Below are 6,295 nucleotides of genomic sequence, written 5' to 3' on the forward strand. Positions count from 1 at the left end.
ATCCAATAGCTTAAAATGAGAAAAGGGTAGGAGTACCCATAACATTACTTTAACAAGTGCAATAGTTACTAATTCATCAAGATACATGCCATGTGGTTTTTTTTTCATCATCATCTATCCCACCCCCTTCCTCCTTCCCTCCCTTTTCACTCATTTTTCTTGTCTGTAAAACTTGATATTTAATATAGTGATATAGGTTGAACGTAATCAAAGATCAAGAACGAAGAGGCTATAGCTTGTTGCAAAGAATGCAAGCATTTCATGAATGAGGTTGTCTTTGCTCGTAATGCCTTCGTGACTACACACACCTTCTACACCACATATCTTACGAACATTAGCACAATCTTAAGCGATTTTGTTCACAATGAGGTTCAAAATCTTGAATTGGCTTTTGGCATTGCTGTAAAGAAGTGAGCGATTTAACTTGTTGTTTGGTTAAAATGATATTTTCTCACATGGTATTCATATAACGATTGATCAAACTCTATAGAATCTCATTTGAAAATATTTTTTGTCCACATCAAAGAAAAAAAATTAACTATTGCTTAAATGTTAGCTAAACTATCAATATTTAAGAGATTTAATGGACTGATTACTATTGAACCTATTAAAGTAACATTATAGATATTTATGGCCTTTTTCTCACTTTTGACTATTGGATGCTCTTGGTTAATTATTTCTTGAATATTTTTGTCCCTTTTTTAGTGCACATTAACAAACATTGACACATAGCAAGTATAATTAGTGTTTAACATTAGAAACTAACGAATGTTAAGGCAAGTTAATGGTTTAATCACTTTTGCATCAATTTTGATAACATCATGAGTATTTTTACCATTTTTCAAACTTTAAATTACTAAATGATCTTGACTAATTACTTGGTGGGTATTTTTGCCTCGTTACCCACTATTAAAATATGCCAAAAGTATAAAATTATAAGGACTATTTTTCTAAAAGGAGTAAATAAATAACAATAATAAATAAATAAAAGCCTGTAGGTTTTAATAAATGGCTAAAATATAAATCTACCTTCAATATTTTCAGCTAGATACATCTCATATCCCGTACATCTCATATCCTAAAGTATTATTTAGCGCAATTTTACCCCAATATTTTTTTATTTATTTTGGTACAATGTCAGCCTATCGTTTTCCTTTAACTATTTTGACCATTAACTTTAAACATTTGACCCTTTTGTGCGTCAGTGGCAGCCATGTAGGAGTGCATAGAACTATTTTTTTTTTTTTTTCAATTCTTTTTCATCTTCCTTCCATCCTTCCTCAGAACCACAAGATCGTCTTCTTCGTCTGCCTTTCTCAGATCAATTACAAATTGATGAAAACTCAAAACCATATCCAAATCAGACTCAAATTCAAATCAAACTAATAAGCACTCAATAGTAAACTCAAATCCAGACCAAACTCTCAAAAGAAAAAAATAAATAAAAATTGGAAACCACATCTAGAGAAAATCATATAATATTGATTTGGAAATTAGGTTCAGATTCAGATTCAAATTTTGAAACCACAACTCGGGTTCAGATTTTTAAAATTAATCTTGGAGTCAAATTTTCAAAACCAATTTCTTCACTACAGTCAGATTCATTAAGACAACGACTGGGATGAAGAAGACGCATTCCCATTGTTGCAGGCATAGAGGAAGCTCTCTCGTTCCCATCATCGGCGCCAAAGAAGAAGGAAGCATCTCATTCTCATCTGCAATAATATGCGACAAGAATAAACTTCTTCTTCCACAAACCAAAAATATAGATGGTCAAATTGAACCCATAAGAAGACATACTCATTCAAAAATATAAATTAATCGATTCAAAGAAAATCATGCTCAAAATGAGTCAATCAAGCGCTCAAGTCAATCCCAGTCAAACATAAAATCAAGTTAGATAAGTTTCGAACCAGAGGGGAGAACCTTCAACCAAGATAGTGGCCTAGAAATCTTCAACCCAAATACTTCAAGCCAGAGGGGATAACCTTCAACCTTCAGCAAAACTTTACAAGTGGGTGATTGGAAGAGGGACAGGAGGGAGTCAAAATCAAAGTGAGGCAAAGCGATAACGGCCTGGAGTGATCAAAATTGAAGCGAAAAAGGGCATGGGTGTCGATTTGAGAAAGCTTAGGTGGGTGTCTTAGCTAAACGTATGAAATCCCTAAATCTATAGGTTCTACTTGATGTCACGATGGATGAAAGAGGTGAGTGGATTCGTGAAGGTGGAAGCCAAGGAAGAGGAAGGTCAGACATGAAGGTAGAAGCCAAGGAAGAAGAATAGCCTCTCTGACTCCATCGACGCATCGTCCACCTTCATCAAGTTCGCCACAAATTCTAATGAGGTCATGAGTGAATGTTGTGCCAGCTCATACTGGTGGCAGCATGAGGAGGAGGTGTAAGAAGAGGAGGAGGAGGAGGTGAGGATTTGCGAATGAGATCTAGGTTTGGATCATGAAGAAGTTATGGATTTGGAAGAGTGAAGTGGAAAGGGACAGAGGAGAGATGGTAAACTTGGCAATCCATCTAAGTTTGGGTCTTTTTTTTATTATAATTTTTAATTTAAAAAAAAATGCCAATTGGTTGTTAATATTAAAATTAACGGTCAAATTAACAGTTAACCCAGTCAAACCTAATGATGGGGCAACGTTATATCAAAATAAAAAATGTTAGGATGAAATTGTGCAAAAAATACTTTAAAAAACAAGATGCGCCCGGCTAGAAATCTTGAAGGCAGATTTATAGTTTAACCCTTTTAATGAATTCCAATTATCAAGGCATCAAACATGAATTATTGGCACTCCAAAGGGGTCCTTCATGTACGATGATTTAACTTCAAACTTATGGATCGCCACAATAATAATCCATCAGATTGTAAGAACCTGCCACCAAATAATAAAGGTGCTTTGCAATTCTTTCAGAAACAGCGACTGATGATATTATTATCAATAAATGTGTTTGCATCACAGCAACAAACATCCCCTTACGTCTACCCCGTACACAGGAATAGGAGTCCCAAGATCCTTCAGCTTCAGGTACCACAATTACACAGTAGACATAAACTAAATTGTAAATTTATTATTAGCTCCTTATTTAAGAATTGGATTACTTTTAATTGGTTCCAATAATTTTGTTTGAATTATTGGTCAGTCCAGTGTACCCATGCCAGACAAAATTTGAGGCACTGCACATTTTGCAGAGTCACAGCTTTTACCAATGCTTTAGTTCAGGCTTTAGACACATTGACACGTGACAATCATAACTTTAATTTAACTGAAATTTTTTGGAACCAATTAAGATGATGTCCCTATCCAAGCCATGGCCAACCACCGCCTGAAGCATCTGCTAATTTCTGCTGCATAATTGATAACTAGCACCATGGACAGAATGCGATCAATTATCATAGCTCTGAAAAATAGATGATAAACTTGGAGAAGAAATTGAAAAAATGATAACAAAATTCTTTTTAATTCAAATTAAGTTTTAAATGTTAAATTTTAAAAATTTATAACTGAATTTCTTAATTTTACAGCCTAATGAATTTACAATTTATTTATTAAATTTTAACGTAGTTGAAGAATACAAAAGTTTATTTTTTCTGTTAAAATTTAAAATATAAGTTACAACTTTATCATAACAGTGTTGCAAAATTAAAAAATTAAATTATAAATTTTTAAAATTTAACACTTAAGATCTAACTTAAATTAATTAATCTTTTTAAGACTTATTTGTTATTCTTCCAAAGAAATTTTTGCTTCATGAATAGTGGCTGACAAAATATTTGTGACTTAAATATAAGAAAAAGCATTGCATAATATTTTTTTTTTTGGAAAATCACACATAAGGACCACCTGAATAATCTCATTCACAGATAAAAATTGATGATGAATTGATTATTTTTAAAATAGAAATAGATTTTTTTTTTGAATGATAACTTAATATTGATCCTTGCTTATGAAAAATATATTTCAATGGTCCTTGTATATAATTTTTCCTTCTTTTTTTTTGCCCCTCTTGATCTAAAAGGAGTTGTGTAGGATTTAGTCCACCTCCGTGGATCATAGGTTAGGACCATTTTGTGCATGGGGTCTATTTATGAATAAACTAGAGATGTAGCGTTGAGGCCTAATTTATTCCTTTTGGGATTGGAGGGAACATTTATTTTTGAAAAAATTAATCATTTCATCTTTATAATTTTAATTTAATTATAATTCAGTTGATGAACTTTGATTTGTTGTAACTTGATCCTTATAGTTTTATTCAATTGTTACTCAATTCCTGAACTTTGACTTTTGCAACTTTATCTTTATAGTTCTAACCATTTAAAATATAAGAACTAATATTTTAAATGGCTAAAACTTTAGGAACTGAGTTACACTAAATTAAAGTTTAAGAGTTGAGTTATAACTAAGTTAAAACTAGGATCAAGTTACATCAAATTAAAGTTTAGGAATTAAGTTATAATCAAGTCAAAACTATAGGGATTGAGGTAGAATAAGTTAAAGTTTAAGAACTAAATTACGACTGAGTTAAACTTACAAAGACTAAATGATTAAATTTCCTTTTATTTTTCCAAATCCCCCACGCATGATGAAAACAATGTGTGTGGTAGGCAGCTTCATTTTAGGAAAAATAGCATAAACAAACCATCTCTCCCTCTCCCTCCCCCCCTTTCTTCCCCTAATAAAGGTAAGATATTCTGAACTCTTGAAGTTCTTCAATCTCATAATTGATATTAAGATATAATACTTTTTAGAGAAAATTGGTGCAGTGGCCATAAAATATATAGGCCTAAAAAATTTTGGATAGAGTTTATAAAAATTTGGAGCGTGGCCCTTCGTAAATTTAGTTAGAATGTGATATTCTTTCTTTGCCTAACAAAAACTCCCCTCAACAAATATAAAATTTTTGACACTATATATCTAAAATAGAGACAAAAAATCCCACATAACTGGTCTATGATTTAGAATTTCATATTATATGCACCAAACAATTTAAAATAAAATATAAGATTTTTTTAGGTAACAATAATGATTCAGCAAAATTTTTAGAATTTTACATTATTGAAAATCATTGTTTATTATATGGTTGAAGTTGGCTTGGCTTCTCATTTCTAGAAGTAGAAGATTAGGCTGGAATTTATTATCTATCATTAGATTTTTACCATCTTCACATCTCTTAGTAACGTCAAATTTTTTACGGACTGTGTTTGATTTGTTTTAGGCAAATAATTATGATAGGCTATTTCTTTTATTTGATCTTATAATATGGGCTATGTGTGTAAAAGCCCTTACTTTTTAATAATAACATGGATTTGATCCTCTAAGAAATACTCTTAAGAATAAAAATTTTGAAAGTAAAAGTAGAGAAGCATGTCTTCAAAAGCACGTTTGATAACATCATGTCTTCCATCAAAACATGGTTATGGCCCGAACAAGCATGATGTCAAACATGCTCTACTGTTTGATCAAAAAAATAAAAATGAATAAAGTCTAAAAATACTCCAGATAAAAACATTTCCCCTTTCACTCCTTGATAGACCTTCAAATAATCTTAAACGTAAATAAACACATCAATTATTTCATTTTGTTCTTGCATCTTTGATTTTTCATAAGCTATATGTAACATCCTAAATCCTTAATCTGAAAACTAACTGCTAATTATGGATAAATTAATAAATTAGTGGATTAATTGAATAATTAGGATTTTAGACAATGAATTGACTTTTTGAGTTAATGACCAATTGTATGATCAGGATTGAGTAGAAGAATTGTAGTTTGGAGCAAAGCGGGTGTACTATAGTGAGATTTTTCTCATTGTGCCAGGAGTTGCGACATATGTAGCATGTGTCATGGCTCATGATATAGAAATTTGATTAATAGGACGTGATTCAACTTGTGGAAGGGAGAGAAAATAAGGGCAAAGACATGAAAGAGAAGGAAAAGAGAATTGGCTCTTTAGGGCAAGGAGTTACGAAGTATTAAGAGTTAGTTTTAACTTGTCACTTATCAGGTAAGTTTCATACCTTCTTGCTCTCCTATTTTACCTTAATTTCTCTTAGTTTGGGATGTAAAAAAATTGAATTGGAAAGTTTTAAGGAGTTGTTTTTTAATTTAATGGTTATTAAAAGGCTATTGGGAGTTAAACTAAGATTTTTGTGACTAGTTTGGTAGTTAATGGTAGAACTTTGAAGCTATAAGTTCAATTTAACCTAAATTGATAAGTTGTAAAGGGTGAAATTCTTGTGTGGATGGTAAGAAAGCTAATCAAAGTGGTAGAAGGTTTATGGAGGGGG

Source organism: Prosopis cineraria, unplaced genomic scaffold (assembly GCF_029017545.1).
Source record: "Prosopis cineraria cultivar Desert tree isolate PC_DT_omini unplaced genomic scaffold, ASM2901754v1 PC14, whole genome shotgun sequence".
Classification (NCBI taxonomy): Eukaryota; Viridiplantae; Streptophyta; class Magnoliopsida; order Fabales; family Fabaceae; genus Prosopis; species Prosopis cineraria.